At 41.9% G+C, this 27,400-nt stretch overlaps 1 long non-coding RNA gene across 1 annotated transcript in view; it reads left to right on the plus strand.

Annotated features, from left to right (window-relative positions):
- The window catches only part of LOC123360084, a 54,433-nt gene that overhangs the window by 13,044 nt on the left and 13,989 nt on the right, over positions 1-27,400 (plus strand). The window contains exons 2-3 of the long non-coding RNA XR_006575964.1: positions 9,116-9,170; positions 10,705-10,815. This is a non-coding gene — a long non-coding RNA (uncharacterized LOC123360084). The remainder of the gene's footprint in view (positions 1-9,115; positions 9,171-10,704; positions 10,816-27,400) is intronic.

Genomic DNA, 27,400 nt, shown 5'->3' on the forward strand with positions numbered 1-27,400 from the left:
GAAACATGGAAAAAAATCATCCAACTTGACTGTTCCCTATGGAGCCAAGTTTGAACAAGAAAAAGCGCAGCTACTTATTTTTGAGGATAGTTGGAAGAAGGCAGAGAATCTACACTACATGGATTATCAGCAACCAGACTTCCAAGCCACTGAAAACGTATTTTGATAAATAAGGAGTAGATGTGATAGGTGAGTTATAAATGCCTAGGACAGAAATTTTTCCTAGATACAGATTCCATGAGTGTGCGCAAGGTATCAGTCTCTTGAACATGACTTAAGGTTGTGGCTGTGAAGACGGTGCTGAAATGCTGAAAGACCAGAAAAACTTTCCCAAGGTAGAGAGAAGTTCTCAGTGAAGAAACCACTCTTTCCCTAGAAAAGGCAAAAATATATAGCTAGGCCTTATGAACTAGATCAGTGGCTCTCAGCCTTTCCAAACTTCTGTACCCCTCCCAGGAGTCTGATTTGTCTTGCGTACTCCCAAGTTTCACCTCACTTAAAAACTAGTTGCTTACAAAATCAGACCTAAAAATATAAATGTCACAGCACACTATCACTGAAAAATTGCTTACTTTCTCATTTTTACCATATAATTATAAAATAAGTCAGCGTAAAGTGTATATAGAGCAGTATAAACAAGTCATTGTCTGTATGAAATTTTAGTTTGTACCGACTTTGCTAGTGCTTTTTATGTGCACTTTTAAAAAAAATTTAAACTGATACTCCGTAGAACATGAACATGCCATGCAGACAACTTTAAAATTGTCATGTGCACTAGATGCACCCTGTGGGCTGGATGTTTGATACCTCTGATATATAAGATGGGAATCAATACTCATTTAGCTAAGTTAACCCAAGCATTAGCTTTGAGGAGAGGTAAATATAACACATCTCACTTCTCAGAACAAGGGGGCCTAGATTTGCCACTGCCTGGCCAGAAAACAACCCAGCTGGGATCTGAAAGCTAAAAGCAATGTTTAGAGGCCAAATACCTTGATGACATTTGAGGTTTCACCTGAGGAAAGTCCTATTAATGGGACTTAAAATCCAAATATAAAACTGTCAAACAAATCTGAAAAACTAAGCAATAATTCCATCTTCTCAGTCCCACTTCACCCCTCTGAAATAAATTGATAGTTTAAATTCACCTAGATCAGTAATTGAAAGAACATTTTGAAAATGAGATGTAAATGCCCGGATAAATGTGGTGGGACATTGCTATGTTGCCCTTCTGAAATATGTAAAATATTCCTGGTTTGCTGCATGTTACTTAAACCACATTTAATGGTAGTGTTATCTGTGAAACCGGAGGTGGAGATTAATGAGTCCAACAAAAATGATGAATTAACTGAGTATGATGAGGTATATTTGCAAAATGAGCTACTGTGGCTAATATTTTGGAAAAACAAGAAATATTAAAGCTGCATCCTCTGGAGAGGATAAAAGTATTTCTACTGTAGGCAGAGTTTCTTGTACAGGGGCTTCTACAGAATCCATCTCTGGAATGGGAAAATACTGGCGAGATGCATTCTTCTGTTGCATAGGTTCTGCTTTATCATGTATATACAGTGTCTCTAATTTTTGACTTATTATTTAGCAAATTACTACTTCCAAATGATTGGAGTACAGTAGGCTGAATGGAGGAAAAGTAGGAAGAGTTCATTGACAAGTTGGAGGAGTTTGGACCATTTGATCAGGCAATAAATGAATAATTCTGGCTGTTTGTTTCTTTCTTTGTCTCCATTGTGGACCTGTTCCTGCTCCCAGGTCAATGACAAAACTCCCATTGGCTTCAATGTGAGCAGAATCAGTTCCTTTGGGATTTTACAAGTCAATCTGTAAAAACACTTCTCAGGCTACATCCTGAGCTGCAGCTGAGATAAGCTCAGTGCAGTTGAGGGAGGAGGAACTTTAAGCTACCTTTGCTGTTCCCCATTTCTTGGTCCAGTTCTTGGAGTTTAGTAACTTACAGCAGCCTTGGGGCTCCTCTTAGTTATGCTTAGCAGCCAACAGCTTCAAGGAAGCATCCAGGGAGCACAGGACGCGCCCACTATTCCCTGGGTACACACTTTACACCATCTGTTGGGAGGGGCTGGTAGCATAGATAAACTGGCTCTACACCACCCTGGAATTCCCTCTGTCAGGCTAGGGGAATCCTCAGATGGGCAGGTTTGCTGAATTTCCAGCTGGTTCGCCTCAGTGGAGCAGTTCAACAAAGCAGGCAGAATGGGGCCAAGGATCTGGTCCACTCTCTGCACACAATGGAAACCACTTACGTTCTATAAACCTCCTAATCCTTGGTGATATGGGCTGCCTTGGATGTGTTATTGTGCATGGAAGCCAGATAGAATCATTACTGAATCTAGCTTTTATAAAGAGAAACTCACTAAAGAGTCCTTGGTTACTTTTTCATGTTTTTCTAATAAATGAGCCAGGCAAACATTTACCCCTATTATTGCCTCTAAGAGGAATGTGTTAATAGTTTACCCTTAGCCAGAATGCTTATTGAAAGCTTTTCTGAATCTGAAAACTACTTACAAGGAAAAACTTTAAAACAAATGGTTAATCAAAAGACCACAAATGGTGTGTGAGAGAATATTTCACTCATGAGCAACACAGTGATCCCAACTCTGTGGCCATCACAACTTTATCCCACTGCACATCATTGCGGGTGCATCATGTATGCATTCATAGAAGATAACTAGATGATGACAGTAAAAACAAAAGATTGTTTGCTTGAGGCTTATGGAGGAGCCCACTTGAAGTGATGAGGGAAGTGACCTTAGGGCTGTGGTTCTGAACCTTTGGTTTGCTGAAGCCCCTTCCCTGGTTCCTATTAACAGATCTCTTCCCCATGTCCCCTCACACCATGCTCCAGCACACTTGGCACCATCTCTACTATTTTCTGTCCCTTTTCTCTCCCTCCTTCTCATCCATGATGGTCTCATCTCCTGTTTCTCCTTCATGTGCTCCTCTTTCCCTCCCTTTCTTTCTAGTGTGAATGACTTTTTTTTATTGTTTTTCTGTGGCCTTTCACTCCCCTGAGATCTCTCTGCTAGTCAGACCATGTGTTTATGGTGGGGGTCTGCCGGTGGTTCCATCATGCTGTGCAGCCTGTATTCTCTCACAGGCCAGGATAGCAAAGCTGAATAGAAGAGGAGCTTGAGTAAGTGGGCAGCTTCCTGAGCCTGCAGCTCCATTGGTGGTTTTTTTAGGTGCAGGTAGAGGCTGCTAGAGGAGGGAAGGAAGGTAGATGTCTTTAAGCAGCCACCTACTCCTTACAGACCCCTGAGCATGTTCATAGTTGTGCTTCTTCTCCTACTTTGTATACTGCCTTCCACGCACCCAGGGTAGGAGACATTGGTTAGGGTCTCTTTCAACTTACACAGACTGCCCCCCCACCCCATGGCTTTTGAGTTACTCAGTATTGAGTGAGCATTTAAAACATGGCCCATCAATGCAGAAACCCAACCTATTTTTGCTGAGTCAGGCCCTTTGCGAACTGTCAGTATAGTATCCACAGTCTGTTATTCATTGTCTGCAACTCACAGACTAAACTTCATACATCATCCCTTAATCTTTTAAAAAGACGTTTTTGTCTGAGACACAAAGTGGGTGAGGTAATATATCTTATTGGAGCAGCTTCTGTGGGTGAGAGAGACAAGCTTTCCAGCTACACAGAGCTCTTCCTCAGGTCTGGAAAAGGTACTCTGTGTCACAGCTACATACAAGGTGGAACAGATTGTTTAGTTAACGCGTATTCTAAGGAACCATTCCAGATGAAGTGGTCTGTTAAATCATCCCTCAATTTACCTTGAATTGTGGAAAAGTAGTAATGGACCTTTGCGGTAATTCAAAAAACCCACTCTTGCCATCAGCCATGCGTGAGGCTGAGGGCTGAGTTCCTGCTGTCAGCTGCCTGACTGACACAATTGCAGTGGAAGCCTAATATTGTGGAATCTGCAATTTCTACAATATCGCAAGTTAAGTAGGGCCTTGCTTATTAATTTTGTCATTTCCTCAATTCTGAGTGTGTAGAAGGAGGCCATCAACTTAAAAATCACACTTATCTCTGAATTTCTGCTATTGTTATAAGAAACATCCTATCTGAAAGACCAGAGAAAATATATCTTCTATTTCCCCCTGTTTTTGTTTTAAGCATTTGACATCATTTTGTCTATACTGTACCCCCCTTCCCCATGTACAGTAGTTGTTTGTGTGGGTCTTTCATATAGCAATAAGGGGAGAAAACATTTTTAAGATAGGAAGAGATGAGTGTAAAACCACTAAAGTGGGCTAAAGCTCTCTGGGTAGGTATAGTACTTGAAGCATCTTTTAACACAATTTTAAACATTGACTAGATTTCAAGTTGACTGTCCCTATGCTATGTGACATTAACATTTACTTATCAGAGTGTTTTTGCTGGAATTTCCCCCTTTTTAAAGAGAGGGAAAAAAATAATTTTGTAATGTGCAACCGTTGAAGTAGCATAATCGGCATGCTCCAGAAGGTCTGCAGAAGAGAGCTGCTGTCTTGTGAAACTTGAGAGCAGTGCAGCTAACATGGTGCACAGTGAAGGAGGCATCCTGTTTGCCTTCACAAACTTTCACTGGACACCCTCAGTTTTTTATTGGGTGATCCAGTCTCCTCTTCTAGAGAAGCAGGGCAAGGTAACTCGTCTGCCAATACATCAGCCCTTGTCAAAAATCGAGAGAAGCTAAGGGAAGACTCCCGGCATTCATGCAAGAACTGATCATTTTGTGGCAATGGAAGCAGGACATGGGGATTCCAGCCGAGAGGACTGCATAGGGAGGGAACTTGTCTTTTAAACAAGTCTTCAGGAAACGAGGTAGTGAACTCTCATTGCTACTGCAATACAAATAATTAATAATAAACATATAGATGGGGTCATTTCCAGTAAAGTCTGGTACTGTATTTTCCTGTTTTCAGTGGGTGGAAGCAGGCAGTGGGTATTGTGTTATTACATGTCTTTTTGCTTCCCCCCCCACCCCTGCCATATTGTTTGAACTATATAATGTGTCAAGTTCTGTTCTAAAATTCCCCTTTTCCCATGGCACTTCAATGAGAGCAATCCATCTTCTGGCCTTCTCCCAGGGGAATGAGTTAGCAACACAGGCACTCCTAATGTAATTTCAGTGGAATAGTGAAATGGGAAAGTTAAGAACAGTGAGGACAAAGAATGGCTATTGAGGACCTTGGAGTGGAGGAAGATGAACCCAACTGGAACCTGTAAATTAAATGAAGAGAGGGAACTAAGTACAAACCCCAAATTTATCAATTTGACAACAGCAATCAGAACAATAACAAGGCAGCATAATCATGTGACCTGAGTCTGAATTTACTTTACATCAGTTTAGCTGTTCAAATCAATTGTTACCCCTGATTTACTCTTCTGAGACTAGAATCAGGCCCCATGTTATTAAGACTCTATTTAATCTCTCTGGGCAAAAGCCCCTTATTTAAAGTACTTCTGTAAGTCCTGGGTCAGATCCTCAGTTGGTGTAAACAAGTATGACTTGAATGAAGCTACACTATTTGGAACACTTGGAAGAATTAACCCTTGGTGTGTTTCATGTTTTAGTGGTATGAATGGTAGATATTTGCATGGACCTGCTTTTTCAAATCGGCAGTAGAGAGTTGGCTCAGGGTATTTTGCGTACGTGTGAAAGATACTGTACATATTCAGCTGGAGCAAACATAGAAATACCCATTGCATTGTCTCCTTTTGCTTTTACACTGCCATAAAATAAAATTGAATAGCATTTTTGTCTCTGCTTATGATATAAATCATTGATGTGCAGCCTGGATTTCTTGATTATTTTGATTCACTATGCAACAGACCTTCTTGATTCAACAGAATGGTTTCTTGTGGCTGGAAGTCTTTTTTTTGATCAAGTCCAGCTAGAAGGTGATGTGAGTAAGAGAATAGTGTAGACAACTTTCAGAAAAACTGTTATACATAACCCTGCCCCAGTGTCATTTTTTCATTCTTTGCTTATATTGCAAACCTGTTGTAAATGTGCATGATTTCCGTTTTGATGACCTACAAAAGATAATGATACTTGAATAGGAAATTGAGAACAATAATTCATGTATTAATTAAAATAAAACCTAAGTAGGTAACACAGCAAACCCCCACTTATCTGGACCTTTGAAAATGTGAAACTCCCTTCTGTTCCAGTCTTTGCATGAATCACTTCCACAGGATTTCTTCTGATTATCCAAACCCATTTGTCCAATAATTTTTGTTTCCTGCAGCATTGCAGATAAATGAGGTTATACTGAAAGAAAATGAGAACTAGCACCATTATAGTGTAGAGTTTCTTGGCTCTATAGCTGGTCTTTTCTCACTTAAGAGACTCTCCATGTAACATAAGGTATAATATAACAATTTAATGTCTATATTCTTGTAATGTATATATTCTTGTATGTTTTTCCTAACTGCAGTATTCTCAGATTTGTAAACTGAACTAACCATTCAGCCACGTTTTAATACTAACATTAAGACAGAAGAGGGGGTTTTTGGTATCTTGTTATAAAGTGCTATAGATGACTTTAAAAGTCTCCATTTTTTCATATTATTCTGTAGTTAAAAGGAAACAAAAGTTCTAATACTGTATGTAATTAAACCCAGTGGGCCAAATTTTCAGAGGCCTCAAGCCAGACTTCATTTCTGCCTATAATACAGTGGTATAGTGCATGCAATCATGTCATCTCCTGCTAGTCTATGGCTCCTGCAACTATACAGCCTGTTACTTTTTCATAGCTAATGGAGTTATTTAGCTCAGCGGTTAAAGACCTTTTGGTGCTGAAGGTCCGGGGTTCAATCCCACTGTTCACTGTGGTGTCTGGAGGTGGAGGTGGAGGTGGATGTGGATGGGGTTAGTTACATATGCATTCACCTTTCCATTTTTTGTGAATTAATCCTGCTTCCCCTCCAGGAAAACCATGTTTGATAAACCTTTCCAGTGAATTCAGCAGCACAAAAGTCCACTCACCACATGTGTGTATTGTTTGTCTCATTCTTAAGTTCTAGTCATCTAGCAGCAGTTATTAAGAGCACCCTTCTGTTCCCCGGGTTAGCCTTTTAACCTGCCTTTCTTTTCTTCCTGGGTTCTCCAGCTGATGAACTAATAACCTCAGTAATTTGTCAGACTAGCAACAGGTATAAGTGCTCCCTTCTTCCTCAACCACACCCAGTGCCCTGGGCGTTTTAAGTAACTACAGTGTTGGCTTCCACTCAGCCCAGTTTGAAGCTGTTAGCAATACTCTGTCATAGGAAGGTATTGTATTTTTGGACCTGTGTCGATGTTATGGGTGCTGGCACCCTGGGAATCCTTCTTGGACATGGATGGTATTCTTAGAGAAATTATCAAATAGTTTTTCCCTGCAAGAGGTGCTGTGTTCTGGGAGTGGAGGCACGTTGGACTAGCAAGGGGATTCAAGATCAAAAATAGTTCAGTGTGGTGTGAGTTAGTGTCTGATGCTATGGTGGAGTGTGGGATTTCTTTGCTTCTTTCATGGTCAGGCATAAGCTTGCAAGAATTCTTTGTGCCTGAGCCTGTCTGTATCTTTCTGAGTTTCCCATTGCCAAGTCTTCAGTTTTGGTTTGAGTAGGGTTTTGGGGGGGGCGTTGTTTTTTTGTGGGGGGGGGTTTGGTCACCAGATATTAGCAAGCCTAAAAATCTTTTGGGGGCAAGGCGGAGGAAATGGATGCTCTAATGGCTAAGGGGCCCGTAAACTAAAATCCTATTCAGAATCACAGTACCATTGCTCAGTGCTTGCTAAAAGAGAACTCATTATCAGTCCACAGAGAGCTTCATGCAGAAAAAGTCCATCTACAGTGACCACACCCAGTTTATGTACCTAAACTGCCAAATACCCACACTCTTTGCAAAACAAATCTATAACTATGACACTGCAGTGAAATGGAAAAAAGCAACCTTTGCCCAGAGAATATGTACATTGTTTCTACAGGCACATAAGGCAAAGCTCAGAGAGAGCCCACCACACCCAGAAGTCAAGACAACAGCAACAAATAAAAAAATACAATCTTGTAATTTTTTATTTATTTTTTTTCCCTCCTCCTTCCTGTCTAGTCCCAGGCAAATTTCCAGGCAGCTACTTAGCTGTGTGGAATTTGTAGAGAGAAGTTAAGAACATAAGAATGCCAATACTGGGTCAGACCAATGGTCCATCTAGCCCAGTATCCTCTCTTCTGATGTGGCCAGCGCCAGATGCTTCCGAGGCAATGAATAGAACAGGGCAATAACTGAGTAATCCATCCTGTGTCATCCAGTTCCAGCTTCTGGCAGTCACAGGTTTAGGGACACCCAGAGCATGGAGTTGGATTCCTGACCATCTTAGCTAATAGTCACCGATGGACCTATACTCCATTAACGTACCTATTCTTTTCTGAACCCAGTTACACTTTTGGCCTTCACAACATCCCCTGGCAATGAGTTCCACAGATTAACTGTGTGTTCCATGAAGGAATACTTCCTTATGTTTGTTGTAAACCTGCTGCCTATTAATTCTCCCTTGTGAAAACTGACCATTTATTCTTACCCTTCATCTGCTAAACCCGTAGAGTATCCCTACAATTCCCAACTGCTCCTGTTCCATTAGTGAGTTCAGTAATTAACATTTAGTCCTGAGTCTGTCAAGCCGAGGTGTGAATTTAACTTTTTAAAATAGAATTGGGGAACGAGGGGGGGGGAAAAGCTCACCTGCAGGTTTTGTTTATACATGTGCTTCATTTGAATTCTTAGCAAAATGTCTCCACTCTTTATTGTTTCCTTTGCACCATTTCTGGTTACTCATCTTTTCTTCTGAGCATCTCTCTGTCTTCCCTTCTCCCTCCACTCAGCACACATGGCATTCAATCTATTCCTTTGTCAAGGTTTCCAGTTAGTGTTTTCAGTACACAAAGAACCAAAAAGTGTTGCCTGGGAGGGGGGCATTCAGTGTTGGTCTAAACTGTTCATTCACTGAAGTCAACAGGAGTTTTATTACTGACTTCAGTGGGAGCAGAGGTAAGCCAACACTGAGCCCTTTTGAAAATCCCACTTGGTGACTTTGCTTTTTCCCCCAGCATCTAAAAGAAAACAAAGATGGAACAAATGTCTTCATGAGGAAGAGTGCCCAAGGTGAGTCCCTCATTAGGTAAGATCATCCACCTTGAATTGCCAACATTACCATCCCCCAGCAAAGAGGCAGGAAGTCTGTCTACCTGGAAACAGAATAAAATAGTAAATTACATAGCTATGTAGATGACACACATAATACAGTAATTGAACAGAAACTTGCGTAGATCATGGCACTTGGCTCAGATGTGTGGGTCTGACATCCAGATTCTGCTCCTGTCGGGAGTTGGGACCAAACATTCATGAGGGTTTTTGTTTTGTCATTTTAATAAATAAATTTTGGGATTCTGTTTATTTACCTTCTGGTTTCCAAGCATTTAGAGTGCACTCAAGTTGTGCTTTCAAAGCTTTCCTCTGCAACCATAGGAACTAGATATTTACCCTTTTAAAAACAAACAAACAAAGTGCAGGTTCTCACTCAATCTCTCGATTCCAGCAGCTGGGACTTTAAGGAAAACATTAAGTGCCATGAAGACACATGGTAAAATCACGAGAGTTGACAAGACTGGTTTTCCTATGCTTGTTTTTGTGTCCCCCCCCCCTCCCAGATCTGAATATTTGAATTTTGGAGTGTGTGAGGGGGGAGACAAGCCCCGCACTGGCCAGGAGAGAGTTAACAAGGGCCTATGGGCCTAATCAGCCCTGCCCTATTACACCTGGAGTAGTCGTCAAGCAGCAAAAGGGGAGTTAGAAGAAGAAGGCTTAGGTCAGTTGAGGGCTGACAAGGAAGGAGAGCAAACCCTGTGTTAGAAGTCTGTATGCAGCTGGGCATCTAAGACAGCTTGCATCTAGATGAGCCTCCCAGTGGATAGTGTGGGAGGTGACTGAGCTTGAGGAGACTGAGTGGGTGATCATTTGTTTGAAGACAGGCCCTGAAGAGAAGGTTGCCTAAGCCTTGCCAGAGGACTCTCTTGGAGTTCCTTGTTGTCTCTTGTTTTGGAACATTGGTGCCCCCAGAAAAAGAGGGACGGGAGAGTTAGCTGGAAAGCTAAGGCTCTACAACACTGAGAGGTGGTGGCTGGCCATTGGAGACCCTGTGCAGGCAGGTTGAATAGTGACATGTTGGTCCATAAGGGGATGCTCTGGAAGCCAACCCACCACAGATTCCAGACTTTGCAGCTTGCGGATCTTTCTAGTTTTATGCAGGAATATAAAAGACACTTACTGAGATGGGGAGTATGGGGTGAGCCAACAGGAGTTTTAAAACTTGATACTAATTCTTTCTATACCACTTCAAAGGCTGGGCACTCCTCTTTTCCTATGACCTTGTTCTGCCTTAACTTTTCCATGTTCTTAGCCTTGTGTATATAAAGGTGGTTGGACAGTTTTATTTATGTATATTTTAAAGGGGGAAGTGGGATTTAGTGCATTTTGGGGTGAATGCCTTATGGAAGAGCACTGTCGTCATAACCACATGTGGTATTATTTTATCATGTCTGTGTAAGTGATTAATAAGGAAAAATTGCAATTGAATAAATAAGACTGACGAAATCTTTACAGGATGTTTTTATGACATTTTGAAGCAATTCCTGTACAGGACACTGAAAATGAGAATGACGGCAGCTGGCACTGTCTGCTTCTCTTTCTCCTGATTTCACCTCTGGCCATGTCCTGTCGCTGCTGAAGAGATGCCAAGTTTCTCATAAAGGTTGGGAAGAGAATTAGAGTTCTTTAAATTGTGAAGTCCAAGTTAAATTGTGCAAATGGATAGCATTGTGCATGTTGATGGCAACAGTGCTGGAGGTCATGTCAGATTTCTTGCTGACATCACTGGTGATTGGTTGTCAAGCTAAAACTTAATGATGGCTGTTTAATAGGGAGGTGTGGTGGAGTGGACATGGCACCTATCTGGTAGACAGAAGACCTAGCATCTAGTCATGGCCCAGATAAAGACTGACAATGTGACTGGTAAATCAATTTCTCAAGCTATAAAGTGAGGATCATCATATTTACGCACCTTTGTAAAGTGTTTTGAGGTCTAGGGATGAAAATTGCTAAGTATCATTATTACGTGTGTAGTTTTAACCCTTTTAAGCCCCAATGCATTCATCCAAAATTCCATTGCTTAAGGATTTAACATGGTTTTTAAAAACTGATTTTTAATAAAACCCTACTATCTAATTATCTTTGTAAAAAACATAAAAATGGAGAGGCTCAGAGGCTAGACGGGTGACCACTGGTAGTGAGTCATACATACCACAAGTAAAAGTGCTGAGCCTTTGAGGTGTATAAAGAATTAATAACATTTCAAAAGCGCTCTTTTCTCACACATCCTTATTAAGTGGCTATATCAATATTCCTTTAATAGATAATAGCATTACCACTTAAATAGTGAAGTCTTTATACTATATTTGTATTTAATTTTGCCTGTTACTGAACAAATGTAGGGTTTGGGTGGAGGGGTGAGATTGAGGAGTTCATGCTAAACACATTTATGATGAGATTTGACACTTTTGCATAATTTTTGCTCAAATTGCATGGGCTATTACCATTTGATTTTTGGTCACCTGCTGGTGCACCAGGGTAAGGGAAAATATATGCCTTTCTATTGAAATCAGAGATACCATATTAAGCAAATGCTGAAAAGAGAATGAGAATCTTCCTGCTCTGATTTCTGCAGATCTGTCTGTTCCCTTCCACCCCAGGTTCACAATGAGCTATGTGACTACAGGAGTTTCTCCAATGTTGGGCAAATAAGTCCAGGCACCCAGTTCCACACTTGGTTGCTCAAATGCAATATGATTCCTATACATCTGTTTCAAGTGTTTAAGTGATAATTAGAATGCCTAAGTATGTAATTGGGTGCTTAATATAGATGCCCAACTTTGGAAATTGGGTTTCTCAATTGAATCAGCAAATAGCGTGTAGAAAACCTAGAGCCCTCACTGAAACGTCCCAGTTTCAGTATCTGATGCAGAAAGTTATCTAGCAACCTAAACTCTCAACGTTTCAAACCCACAGCTTTAGAATTGAACCATTATTTGTTATTTGATAACCATTTTTACTAGTCATAACAAGAAGATAATCCTTTCGAGTGAGGCAGACAGATGTGTTGAGAGACTGTTTGAGGAGTGAAGATGCAGCTGGTCCCCGTGTGTGTGTTTTTTATGTCAGACACTCAAAGCAAAATCAGATTTAATGGCTTTATTTCCCCTTTGTTAAATAAAAATGTTGTTTCCAATTCCAGCAAGAGACAGGCAGGCCACCATTCTGGCTAGGAAATTCATACAGCCTTCAAATAAAGGCACAAGAGGAAACTAGAATCTAGGGGAAATGTAAATCAAAACACACTAAATCTATTTGCAATATGCAATTCAAATTAAACTCACTCACCTCGCTTGAACTTTCTAGCTTGTTTTATAATAGAAAGTGGACTTGCTACAGAGTCTTCACTTTCTGTGTCTTGAAAGAAATCCAGATTTATCTTCCTGTTGTGTTTTGTAAGATTTGATTTTCAAAACAGGGTTTTGGTTCAAAGCAGGGAGCAGAACATAAAGCACTCAATTCATCCTTGGCATATCCTTATTAACAGCAATGAACTTACACCAAGGATGAATTTGATTCATAGTGTTTGCTTTTTTCAACTCTTAAGTTTTTTTTGTTGTTTTTTTTTTCACATCATCCCCACCCACATTACATGGAGTTGTCTCTGTACTGTTTTATGAATTGAATTTAAAATTCATGAAAGGGCAGCACTGCAGACACAAATGTTATTTATCCACAAAACAGAGGTTAGATAGCCAACAGCAGTACAAGCTTCCCTTCCCCACCAGCGTACCTCAGCTCTGGCGTGGAGGGACAACCTCTAGTATTAAGAATCTAATTACTTTTTTCATCTGTGATCAGCAAGAACTTCTCTCAGATGCACGATCTTGCAACAGCTGTTGATGCCTTTGTCACTTGTCGCTCAGCTGACTACAATGAGCTCTACATGGGGCTATACTTGAAGGGCACTCAGAAGCATCAGCTACAGTCGTGCAGAATGTTTACTGAGTGGGGTTTGGTTTTTTGGTTTTGTTTTGCATGGAGTACATTGCACCTGTGATCTGCACGCTATACTGGCTTCCGATTCACTTTTGGGTGCAATTTAAGATGTTGATCTCAACCTTTAATGTTAAAGTTTTCAGAAGTGAATAGCGATTCAATTTTTGGGTGCCCACGTTGAGACACCATACAGGGGACAGGTGTTCAGAGGCTGGGTCCTCTCTCGAGTCACTTTATCCTGATAAAACAAAATGTGATATTTTTGGACGATCTAGCCAAACTGAAATAGTCTGAGTGTAAAGCAAAAGCTTAGTCACAGACAAAAGAACGCAGACACTTTGGTGACAGTATAGATCAGGGGTGGGCAAACTTTTTGGCCCGAGGGCCACGTCTGGGAATAAAAGTTGATGGGCCATGAATACTCCCAAAATTGGGGTTGGGGTGCAGGAGGGGGTGAGGGCTCTGGTTGGGGGTGTAAGATCCGGAGTGGGGCCAGAAATGAGGAGTTCAGGATGTGGGAGGGGGTACCGGGTTCTGGGGTGGGGCTGGGGATGAGGGGGTTGAGGTGCAGGAGTGGGCTCCAGCTGGGATCAAGAGGGTCGGAGGATGAGAGCGGGATTATGGCTGGGGCAGGGATTTGGGGTGTGGGAGGATGAGGTGGTATAGGCTTTGGGCGGTGCTTACCTCAAGCAGCTCCCAGAAGCAGTGGCGTGTCCCCTCTCCAGCTCCTATGTGGAGGTGCGGTCAGGAGGCTCTGCACACTGTCCTGTCTACAGGCACCGCCCCTGCTGCTCCCATTGGCTGTGGTTCCCGGCCATTGGGAGATACGGGGGCGGCACTTGGGTCAGGGGCAGCGTGCAGAGAGGAGCCCCCTGGCTGCCCCTATGCATAGGAGCCAGAGCGGGGCCATGCCACTGCTTCTGGGAGCCGCGTGGAGCGGCCCCAGACCCTGCTCCCCAGCTGGAGTGCTGGAATGGGGCAAGCCCCAGACCCCACTCCCCAGCGGGAACTCGAGGGCTGGATTAAAACGTCTGGTGGGCTGGATCCGGCCTGCGGGCCATAGTTTGCCCACCCCTGGTATAGATCACTGTTTGATTCCTACACTTTGAAGCTATTTTTTATAATGATAGGCCATTGAGTACGGAAGAGCGATGTGTTTTAATGCAGTTTTTTCCATCTGTATTCTTATATTGGCATCCATCACCAAAATATTGGCACACCCAAAGAGAATTTTTGGAATGAATTTACATTGAAGTTCCTCTAAGATTAATAAAACAATGAGGAGTCCCGTGGCACCTTAAAGACTAAGAGATTTATTTTGGCATAAGCTTTTGTGGGTAAAATACCCCAATTCTTAGATGCATGGAGTGAAAATTACAGATGCATGCAAGCTGTAATTTTCACTCCATGCATCTAAGAATTGGGATATTTTACCCACAAAAGCTTATGCCCAAATAAATCTGTTTGTCTTTAAGGTGCCACCGGCCTCCTCATTTTTGTGAACATAAGAACGGCCGTACCGGGTCAGACCAAAGGTCCATCTAGCCCAGTATCTGTCTACCGACAGTGGCCAATGCCAGGTGCCCCAGAGGGAGTGAACATAACAGGCAATGATCAAGTGATCTCTCTCCTGCCATCCATCTCCATCCTCTGACGAACAGAGGCTAGGGACACCATTCTTACCCATCCTAGCTAATAGCCATTTATGGACTTAGCCACCATGAATTTATCCAGTCCCCTTTTAAACATTGTTATAGTCCTAGCCTTCACAACCTCCTCAGGTAAGGAGTTCCACAAGTTGACTGTGCGCTGCGTGAAGAAGAACTTCCTTTTATTTGTTTTAAACCTGCTGCCTATTAATTTCATTTGGTGACCCCTAGTTCTTGTATTATGGGAATAAGTAAGTAACTTTTCCTTATTCACTTTCTCAACATCACTCATGATTTTATATACCTCTATCATATACCCCCTACCCCCTTAGTCTTCTCTTTTCCAAGCTGAAGAGTCCTAGCCTCTTTAATCTTTCCTCGTATGGGACCCTCTCTAAACCCCTAATCATTTTAGTTGCCCTTTTCTGAACCTTTTCTGGTGCTAGAATATCTTTTTTGAGGTGAGGAGACCACATCTGTACACAGTATTCGAGATGTGGGCATACCATGGATTTATATAAGGGCAATAATATATTCTCAGTCTTATTCTCTATTCCCTTTTTAATGATTCCTAACATCCTGTTTGCTTTTTTGACCGCCTCCGCACACTGCGTGGACATCTTCAGAGAACTATCCACGATGACTCCAAGATCTTTTTCCTGACTCGTTGTAGCTAAATTAGCCCCCATCATGTTGTATGTATAGTTGGGGTTATTTTTTTCACGTGCATTACTTTACATTTATCCACATTAAATTTCATTTGCCATTTTGTTGCCCAATCTTTTTGAAGTTCTTCACAATCTGCTTTGGTCTTAACTATCTTGAGCAGTTTAGTATCATCTGCAAACTGGATACAGACTAACACGACTACCCCTCTAATTCTAAGATTAATAATTATTTTAACATTCATTTGGCTCTCTTCTCACTTTTTAGTTACATTCACATCTGTCATCACATTCAGATCTGGGCAACCATAGATGCCTTCGCTGTATGGCACTCTGTGGTTGGGCTGAAAGAGCAAGTCGTGTATAAAAGGGGCTGCTCAAAACAAGCGATGGGCCTGAGCAATGTAGTTTGGATCTGGATCCAAATTTTCCCATAGTTTGAGGGTATTTGGATCCCAGGGCTTTGGTCTGGAGGACCCATAGTTACTCAAAACAAATAAGACTGTAGGCCAGGGATGGGGGACACAGAGTCAGGAACTCCAGAGAGGGGAGAGAGCATGAGTTTTTTCTTCCATTATCCAGAATAACTATGCTTATTAAAATCATAGACGGTTATGATTGTGTTCTAAGTCAGATCTGCTGGAAAACGCCTGTTAATGCTTGTACATCCAAGAAGGTATTTAAGAACACTTCATCCTTGTGAAAATAATGACCTCAAAACTACGGCCGAGGTCAGGTCAGTGAGACCCAGAATGATCTGCTGCCTAAGTGCTGGTAACAAGTTAACTTAAAGTAGTCTCCAAGCATCTTTATGATAGCTCAGAGCACAGTGGAAACACATTCCCACAAATATTCATTTGCATTCGAAAGTGAATTTAGACTTGACCAAGTTCAGAAACTTTTCATGTTCTTGTGAACAAATTTAACACCAGGATATTTGCTGAGAAGGGAATTTTGGATTGCAAAGATCACAATTTGTACTGGCAGTGCAATTGGGAAAGAGTAATACCCCCAGATTCATGTAACTAAGGTCTGGTCTACACTGGGGTGGGGGGATCGATCTAAGATACGCAACTTCAGCTAAGTGAATAGCGCTAGGCAGTGTACAAACACATAGGAAGAGCTGTTCCCTTCCCTGAGGAGTTTCCAGTCTAAGGACTTGTCTACACGTAAAACGCTGTAGAGGCGCAGTAGCACTGCTGCATTGTGTCAGTGAAGACACTATCTATGCCAACGGGAGGGCTTCTCCTGTCAGCATAAATGCTCCATCTCCCCAAGAGGCTGACAGGAGGATTCTCCCATCAATTTAGCACCTCCTACACCAGGGATTAAGTGAGTTTAACTGTGTCACTCAGGATGTGGATTTTTCACACCCCTGAGTGTTGTACTTATGCCAACCTTATTTCCTACTGTAGACCAGACCTAAGACCCCTATCCTACAGGCTTTTCTGTTCATGCAGAACTTCATGCTTTAAAGAGGACTTTGCACTGGTTCAGGGTCTGTGTGTACAAATCTGTTTGCTGGATGGGGGCCTGATTTAAGACAAGATTCAACAAGTGGATGTAAAACAAATGGAGGGAGCAGTGGAGGAAGGACAAATGTAACAATGATAGGATCAGATTGTTACATAGACTTGCTATTTACACACAGTGGGATGGTCCCAATTTATTCATATAACAAAAATAATAATAATAAATAATAATAATATTAGTAAGCCCTAAGGGCCACCTCCTAAATATCATCAATGGCTATTTACCATAGACATGACAGTATAAGTGAGTGACGAGGAAGGACTTTTAGGAGGAGAAGATAATACCTTTACACAGTGGTGACATGAACAAACAGCATTGTTCATTGGGAATATAGTACAGAAAATGCTGCTTTCTGCATCTGTGTTTTTACCAGACGAGCCAAGAAGTAATGTTCTACTATTATATTTCAGTGCACTGTGTCCTACTAATTCACTGAAACTAATCATGTAATATCAATCAAATAGAAGCATTGTTGATCCAGGGGCTGCATGCAATCATATGGATGCACAAACTAGTAGTATATACAGACACCCTGATAAGCTTGAGTGCCTCTGTCTCAAAAAGTGCCTTTTCTACATGATACAATTGATTTCCAACTTCAGACAGTCTGTCTCGCACACACCAGCTCAGACTAATACTCATGATTCCATGCATGCCCTTATTCTATGTTTCTCACACGAGAGGAAACTCTACCAATGTCAATAATTTTGTCCTACAATTGGGCTTTTGGGGTTGTTTTCCCTAATAATGAGAATGTCAAATAGACCACTAGGACAAATTCATTCAATGCAACATTATGTGGAACAATTGAAAAACGTTAAATACATTTTATCCCTGTGAAAATCTACCAGGCAAAACTTACTCCTTTCTTTTTGGGTTGAGACATCTCTGTTTGAAAGGACAGCTGGGCTTTTTAGCTGAAGGCAAAAATATTTAACAAATATGACAGTATCCTATGCATCAACATGGCTAGTTCAAACATGGACGAGGGCTAAATGATGTACAAAATGGGATTTAAAATGTACATCTAAAAGGGGCATTCTGCAACCTACTGTGGGAGAGGACTCTCAACTATTAGCTTTTCCAGCAGGAGGAATCCGCAACAGTGGTAGGGAAAGCAAACCCCAGGATTTTGTTTCTGAGGAATAAAGTACTAAAGACTGTTTGTGGTAAAATGGTCTAGGAGAGCACTTGTGTCTCTTCTGACTGCGGATAAAATGATGGGGCCAGTTGTATCTCATGGGCCACTGACTAGCAAAAACTATCTGTGAACCTTTATTGGATCAAAATGAAAGAAGTCTAAGGCTACAAAGCTTCCAATAGATGATTCCTTTGATGTTTCCTATACATAAAAAAATGCAAAGAAATTTTTTGAATTTTACATTCCATGTTGTGTTTTTTTTAAAATGGACAGACTCCATGATTGTTGATATTAATTAAAGTGAATGGCGTATTATTTTCTAAAGACTACAATTTAAATCAGTAGTTGAATATAGTCTCTAGGGTCAAATTCTTCAGCTCAAGCCATACAGTATGCAAGCTGGAAATTAGGTATATTTTCCTCATTGAAGGATAGTGTAAAATTTTTTTATGAATTCTAATGCTACAGAGGAAAGTAAGTTTCCCCTTCTACAATTTCTCTGTAGAGTTAATTGACATACTCTGTCAAGCTTCTTTTAAAACTAGTTCTTTTCACAGAAATATTATCCTCTTTTCATTATTTTGAATTGATAAATGGATCAAGAAATCTTTGGAGGTATCATGTACTGTCAATGGAATATGTCTCTCAGAAGCATACACTACACTGTAGTTGAAAAAAAATATTGTAAAACATGTAATCAAAAAGATACACAGATTTGTCTTTTACATAATCATGGGACTGGAGCATATCTCAAGGGAGAAGTTCCAACATGAGAAAGAAAATACATAGTTCAAAAGCCCATGTTTTCAATTTGCAGCCATATGGTTTAAATTATCTATGTATTTATTAAGGGCACTAAATAGGCAGCTTAATTTAGGGGAAAGGGTCATTCAAGTTGACAAAAAAAGTTTAATCTGTTAGTTAGCGGAAAGTTAATTGTGCTTTTAAATGCTGAATATTTTTACACGGTGTATGTTAAATACTGCAAGATGCAGTTAGTTGGTGTTTTTTTTCATCTACATCTCTCCATTATGGAAAATTGTTAAATGCCTGGCCTAAGGGCATAGCAATCCTATGCAGTGATTGAATCAAGCATTTGTCAAGTTATTTTCACTCTAGTTTGCAAATGTATACACAGAGTATTTTAAGGTCCCCTTCTAATCTCACTGACACTCAATGTGCTGTGGGATTTTCACTTTATTAGAACCAAAAAGAAGTGGAATAAGCTGTCTTTTCTGCATTGTGTCACGGTCTATATCTGTTTGGTCTCTGAATGTTGAATATTTGAAATATTGGAGGAATTTGCCAGATCAGCAATGCGGGGGTGGGAGGGGGAAGAGAGAGAAATAAAAGGACACAGATCCAAAACTAACATGGATAAAGGACCTATCCAAAATGCACAGGTTATACGAATTCTCCTTTCCCATTTTTATGGATATGTTGGAAAAATAGGTTAATTATTGGAGAAAAAGTCATTTAGCCGATTTTCTCTCTCCCCCCACCTTCCCCATGTTTGCAAGTTGTCCATAAACAGTTCATGATATTTTCAGATATATTTGTTATTTCAAATCATTCACCAGTTCATTGAGTAAATAGCTCTGGTTTTGCTGATGATGTGTAAATGGCGGACTGCAAAACATCCAAAATGTGTGCCATGTTAGAGTACGTCTAGACTACCCACCATATCAGCGGGTAGCAATCGATTTCTTGGGGATCGATATATCGCATCATCTAGACGCGATATATCGAGCCCCGAAAGCGCTCTCATCGACTCCGGAACTCCACCAACGCGAATGGCGGTAGCGGAGTTGACAGGGGGAGCCACGGACGTCGTGAGCATCTGCAGGGAGAGAGAGGAGGAGGAGCCTCTTATGTACCTCTTTAGCACCCCCAGGAGCCTGGACTGATTAACACCAGCTTCTCAGGGAGCTTCCTGTTTCCTGCTGCTTTCCTGAACCCACTTGAGGAGAACAGGCAGTCAACTGAAGTAGTAGGAGCCAGTTAGGCCCTTAAGATGCTGATATCTTCCCTCACTCAGGCCCTGCTACCAGCCTGCTTATTTGTCCCCTTCAATTGAGTATTGAGAGCCACTATAGCTGGCACAGAACAGCAGTCATGAGTGAAAGAAGAAAACACATTCAGAAAAAGAAAGAAAGCAAAGGAAGCTTTTCTATCGAAGCAGGAAGGAGCTCTCCTGAGATACATAGACACAAATGTTCATAGTGAGCCTTCTGGCCCCAGTGAAGATGTGAGTGGTGAGGAGATGCCTGATCTTCCAGTTAGTCAGAGTGCAGGTTAGCTAGCAGCTACTGCAGCATCCATATCTCCATCTCAAATGGATGTAACCATGCACATTCCTGTAGAAAAGTGTAGATCAGAGAAGTGTGTGGTGGAAGAGCAAGAAACAGCTGCTGCTGAGTTTAGTTCCTTAAGTCTACATGATCCAGGACTGTGGACCCACTTGAGCAGTAGCCTGAGGGACTTCCTTGTACTGCATGGGCCACAGCAAGTGAATAACTTCATGTTCCCCAAAGACAATAAAAATAGAAGTTTCCATCCAACACATTAGTGGCGTAAAATCCCCAGTGGTGACAAAGTGGAGAGGCCATGGCTTATGTACTCAAAAACCCAGAATGCTGCATACTGTTTTTGTTGCAAACTCTTCCAGTCTAATGTTCCAGCCACATTGGGTTCTACAGGAACACAGGATTGGAAAATCTGGCTAGAAATCTGGCATGCCATGAGAAGGCAGCAAATCACCAGAGAGCATTCCATAGGTGGAAAGAGCTCGAGATGAGACAAAGGTTAAAGGCCACCATAGATGATCAGCAAGAGAAGATTGCATCAGAGTCTCTTTACTGGCAAAATGTTCTGAAAAGGCTCATTGCCATTGTGAGAATGCTTGCTACCCAAAATCTAGCACTGTGTGGCACTTCAGATCAGCCTTATGTGCCAAACAATGGAAACTTCCTTAAAATTGTGGAGCTGATGGCTGAGTTTGATGCTGTACTTCAGGAGCATCTAAGAAGAGTCACCACCCAAGAAATGTGTACATACCACTACCTTGGAAAAACAATTCAAATGAGATCACACAGTTACTGGCAACAAAAGTCAAACAGAAGATTGTGGCAGATCTGAAGTCAGCAAGATATTACTCTGTTATTCTGGACTGCACACCTGACATCAGCCATACGGAACAAATGACTTTAATGGTCTGTTTTGTAACAACAACAGAACCTAGTGAAAATGTCCCTGGAATGGTGACTGTCAGAGAGCATTTTCTAGAATTTATTTACATTGATGATACTACAGGAGCTGGTATGACAAATGTGCTTCTTAAAAAGCTGGAAGATACAGGAATTGCGATAGCTGACGTGAGAGGTCAGGGCTACGATAATGGTGCCAACATGAGAGGAAAGAACAGAGGAGTGCAGACACAGATCTGAGAGTTAAACTCTTGAGCTTTTTTTGTTCCATGCAGTTCTCGTTCATTGAACTTGGTGGTCAGTGATGCAGCATCAGCTTCTAGTGAAGCTGCTGAATTTTGTAATGTAATTCAAAGCATCTATGTATCTTTCTCTGCATCAACTCATCGGTGGCAAATTTTTGAAGCAACATCTGGGAACATCCTCTCTGACACTGAAACCACTGAGTGCCACATGATGGGAAAGTCGAGTGGAGGCGATAAAGCCTATCAAACACCAAATTGGGAAGATAGATGATGCCATAGTTGCCATTATGGAGGATAATGCTATGACAGGAACTGTTCATGGGAGAACAGTGGCAGAGGGAAATGGAATCACCAGAAACATACATAACTTCAAATTTCTGTGTGACTTAATGTTGTGGCGTGACATACTGTTTGAAATGAATCTTGTAAGAAAGAGACTCCAAGGTGTTGCCCTTGATATATCTGGAGCAATGGAACAACTGGACAAAGCAAAGTCATACCTACAGTCTTACCGGTCAGATGAGGGATTTCAAAACCATTCTGAAGAGTGCACAGAAGTTGGCAGAGGAACTTCACCCTGAAGCTATTTTCCCACCTGTTCCAGAATACAAGTCACCGAAGAAGACATTTTGATTACGAGGCACGGGATAATCCCATAAGAGACCCCAAACAACAATTCAAAGTTGAATTCTTTATCCAGGTGTTAGATTATGCAATACAGTCATTTGAACGTTTCATGCAGCTCAAGGAACACAGCAGTATATTTGGGATGTTGTATGATATTCTAAAACTCTTCACTGTACCTGAAGAAGACCCACACCAGCAATGCAGGGCATTAGAGATAGTGTTGACACATGACGTGCGTGATATTGATGCGAGTGATTTAGGTGATGAACTGAAAGCCTTTTAAAGATACATTTCAGCAGGATCAACTCCAAAAGCTGTTCTGGAATATATGTGCACAAATAAGATGACCACCCTCTTTCCAAATGCTTTTGTTGCTCTGTGCATACTTCTAACACTTCCTGTAACAGTTGCCAGTGGAGAACACAGCTTCTCCAAGCTGAAGTTAAAAAAATCACATCTATGCTCCACAATAACACAAAAGAGGCTGTTCGGCCTGGCAACCATCTCAATAGAGCATGAGCTGGCCCAGACGGTGGACTTCAGCAGGAAGCAGTTCAAATCTTTGCAACCAAGAAGGCATGGAAAGCACCACTTTGATTATTCAAACATAAAAATGCCAGTGTTTACTATGCAGACAAGAAAAGTTACATTTGCTGTTCAGGCATTTGAAAGTTAAGTGTTACTTAAAATTTTTGAACAAGGCATTTTAAGTTGTTAGTTCTCTCATGGTACTGCTCTGCTACCTATTCCAATAAAGGAGGAGTAGAACAGGAAGAAGGCAGAACTGAGACCTTTCAAAGTTTTGGCCCAAGTGAGGGGGCATGGGGTCATCATTTGAGCTCCCCGCCTCAGGTGCCAAAATGTTGTGAGCCAGCCCTGTTTGTTAAGCTAAGTAGATTGAGCTCCTAGAATCTACCATTATTAGGCACTTTTTCCAATCCTTTAATTATTTTTGTGGCTATTCTGTGAACCCTCTCCAATTTATCACACCCCCCCCTCTGAACGGTTGACCCGGAACTGGATACAGTATTCTAACAGCAGAAATACATAACATAAATAAAAAGAAAGAGGTCGGTGATTACCATTGCTGGAGAACCAGCTCACATCTATTAATATTGTCCCTTAACTACTAAAATTACAAGATTAATATTTCAGTCAAAATCTCCAACTTTTAAACTGAGATTTGGCTTGATTTACTTTGTCCTTTATGGTATCAAAACTTGGTGACAGCTTAACAAAAAATAACATTGCTTCAGGGAACAAAAACAGAGTACAGTATTTTTAATGGCTTTAATTATATTACAACACTGCTAGTCTTTTTTTCTAATATTCACTCCTCATCTATTCTATTCATAGCCAGTCGACAAGGGGACGCTCTTATTCCCTCTTGATATTTTTGTCCTGTATTGGAAATTAGTTACAGAAACATATTTATCATAGATGCACTAGAGCTGCAAGTGGTTCTTCTGTAGGTTATTATCTCTAATATTTGAAAGTCCCATTCCATTAAAAAAGAATAATTCTCCTTTTATGCCCATGCATTGCTTCTCTGTGTAATCTCTAACCCTCTCCCTTATATTAGTGAGTAGGCATTTCTTCTATTAGATCTACATACTATAATATTTCTGGAATAGCTAATGAAGGGTCTGATCTGTAAGCAAGCGGTCAACTTTACACAACTCCTCTGTCGTCTTCAATGGGATTGCTCACACATGTAAGCTTTTGCACAATTGGGGCCCTACTCACATTGCACAGTGCGTTGTTGGAAGACACTCACCCATCGTGGTGTTGGACATAGTACAAGAACTGAACTAGAATAGAACAGATTCTGCAAGGGGCTGTGTATGAGCATATACGGAACTGTTAGCAGGGTCAGTTATCAGGACCATCTTTAGTATCCTCAACTGGCAAACCGAGTCTCAGCCTCCAAAAAGAAACAAATTGCAACACGGCTGAAACACTATAATATGCTGTCAGGCAGGTCATCTTATTTGAAGGAATGGTACATGAAATTCGAAAGTAAACATGATGATTGGTATATAGATGTTGATTCAGTAAATGATACCCATCCATGACAGTGCTCCACTCATGTGAGTTACCCCACCTAGTCTCTTATTCCAGCCACATCATAGTTCCTTGACTGTACCAGGACTTCCAATTCTTTCTGCTTCTTCCCCAGGCTTCTTGCGTTCATGTATGGGCACCTAAGATAACTAGCCAATTGCCCTGCTTTCTCAGTATGAATCAGGAAGCCTCCCCGTTGCACCCTCCTCCTTGTGTTTCCTCCCAATATCCCACTTCCCCATTTAACCTCAGGACTTAGGTCTCAATCCCCTGGCGAACCTAGTTTAAAGTCCTCCTCAGTAGGTTAGCAAGCCTGCCTGTGAAGATGCTCTTCCCTCTCTTCATTAGGTGGATCTTCTCTCTTCCTAGCAATCCTTCTTCCTGGAACAACATTCCATGGTCAAAGAATCCAAAGCCCTCTCTCCAACACCACCTGTGCAACCACGCATTTACTTCCACAATTCGATGGTTCCTACCTGGGCCTTTTCCTTCAATAGGGAACATGGAAGAGAACATAACTTGTGCCTCAAACTCCTTTATCCTTCTTCCCAGAGCCACATAGTTTACAGTGACCCACTCAAGATCATCGTTGGCAGTATCATTGGTGCCCACATGGAGAAGTAGGAAGGGGTAGCGGTCCGAGGGCTTAATCAGCCTCGGCAGACACTCCATCACATCCTGAATTTTAGCTCCTGGCAAGCAGCACACTTCTCGAGGTTTCCTGGTCTGGATGGCAGATGGGTGACTCCATCCCCGTTAGGGGAGAGTCCCCAATCAACACCACACATCGTCTCCTCCTCCTCCTTCTCATGGGAGTGGTGGTTGTGGGAACCCCCATTGCTAGGACAATGCATCCCATGTCTTCTGGTCGATGTGGTCTCCTTCTGATCCCTTCCCTCAGATATCAGAGGGGTAGCTGTGTTAGTCTGGATCTGTAAAAGCAGCAAAGAGTCCTGTGGCACCTTATAGACTAACGGACGTATTGGAGCATGAGCTTTCGTGGTCTAATATGTCTGTTAGTCTATAAGGTGCCACAGGACTCTTTGCTGCTTCCCTCAGATGACTCTCTTCCAAACCATTCTCCACCATAGTATCTGTGAAGAGAGCCTGAAAATGGTTTCTTACCATTTCTTACTATCTCCATTGGGGGTACATGGGTTCTCCTCTTTCTTCTTCTGGAGGTCACATGCTGCCAATTTTCTTCCCAGTTCTGCACTGCCCTCTCTGATTCTTCAGCATGCTGTGCCTGCAGTACCAAACGCTGACTTCTATTCAGAAAGTCTTCATTTTCTCTGATGCAACACATGGTTGATACTTGGGTCTCTAGTCCTTTAACCTTCTCTTCCAATATGGCGACCAGCTTGCACTTCATACAGACGAAGTCGCTTCTACCCTCTGGGAGCAAGACAAATGACACATCCTGTGCAGGTCACAACAGCTGATTGCTCACTATCCATAAGAGCCTCTTCAGATGTATTTACTGCTCACAGACACCTGAAAGGCAAAAACTGTGGGAACTGCCCCCAAGCGAACTCCCAGGCAAACTCCCTCTGTTTGCTTCTCCTCTGTTCACAGCTGGCTGCTTTTTTTTATAAAGCTGCTTGCTCAAAGCAGTTGCTCCGGCTCAAAGTCTTCCCTCCAATCAACCACTCAAGGCCCACCTAGAACAAAGCACTCCCAGTTCACACTTTTCAAACAAACACACCATCAAACTGTCCCTGCAACCAGCACCAATGAAAACAAATGGTCACAGCAGACAGACACTCGGATATTCATTCATAGCTTGAATGAACTTTTTTCTTTTGAGGAGCAACCTTCAGAAGAATTCATTTGAAAGGTTTGCTGGGGTATAAAAAGAAAAGGGCAGAGAACCCCAAGTTATCTTTTTCACCTAAGAAGAAAAAAAGAACCAGCACCTTTTGGGCTTCTGGAGGAAATCCTGACTGAGTGTGGGTGTCTGTCAGCCACCATCTTACCAGAAGACTGTGGGTGAGAAAAGCCATCGTGAACAAAGCCTATATGTTGCTAAATCACATTTCAGATTTTTAGATGCATTCTTTTCACTTTTATTTGCTTGTAATAATTTCAGACTTTCTCTCTTGAAGCCAATTAAAATCCTATCTTCTTTTTGTTAATAAACTTGTTTTACTATTAATCTAAACCTACAGGGCTGTGATTTGAATTAAAGTGAACGATAACTCCAGTTAATGTGGCAAGCTGGTGGAATTTAGCTCTTTAAAGGAGCAAACGGATCTTATCGTTCCTCTGAATGTCACAGGGGAGGGCTGGACATGGCAGCTCAGGACTGGGGCTGTGCTGGGGTCACCTGCTTACATTAACAAAGTCTGGTAAGACAAGAGTGTGTCTGTGATAACTGCTGGCAGGCTGTTGGATTCAAAGTGGCTGAAACAGAGCTCTTTAACATACAGAACCCGAAGTGCAGGCTGGCTGCATGTGCCTGGCGGGGAGCCACAAGTAGCAGAAGAATTTTGGGGCACTCAGAGTTCTAATACAAGTGGTGACACAACCTCTCACTAGTCTGAATTGCACCCCAGAACATGACAGGTAATTACACTGGAGTTGATGAGGAGCCATGAAAGGGGTTTTTCTCCCAGACATTGAGAGTTCTCCCCTTTCTGGCCTTCCCTACCAGTGATCTCTTCTATCCATAGCTTTTAAAGATATGTCTGGAGAGCACCATTTTGCCCATTGGAGTGTATCAAATTGTACCAGGTGGCCTGTAATTTTTTTAAAAAAGGGGTCTCCTCCTCATTCCTCCTTCAAAGAGTTTATCTTGAGGGCTGTGTGCAACATAATGACAGGCAGTATATTCATTTTAAAATAAGTTCCTCTTCTGAACAAAGTGTTAATAAAGACTCTGGCAGATAACCACTGTAGTGGAGCTCCCTATACAGACTGCCTTTCTGAACCCCCCTTGGTTCTCTCAGAGCAGGATCAGACCACTTAGCACAGGCATGCCGACGAGAGGGGGGATGACCACAAAGGGGGCAATTCCCCAAGGGCCCAGGCGATTTAAAAGGGCCCGGGGCTCCCACCGTTGCTCCTGCAGCGGTGGCGGCTGGGAGCCCCAGGCCCTTTTAAATCACCTGTGAGGGCCG

The sequence above is a fragment of the Mauremys mutica genome, chromosome 1 (genome assembly GCF_020497125.1).
Source record: "Mauremys mutica isolate MM-2020 ecotype Southern chromosome 1, ASM2049712v1, whole genome shotgun sequence".
Taxonomy (NCBI): Eukaryota; Metazoa; Chordata; order Testudines; family Geoemydidae; genus Mauremys; species Mauremys mutica.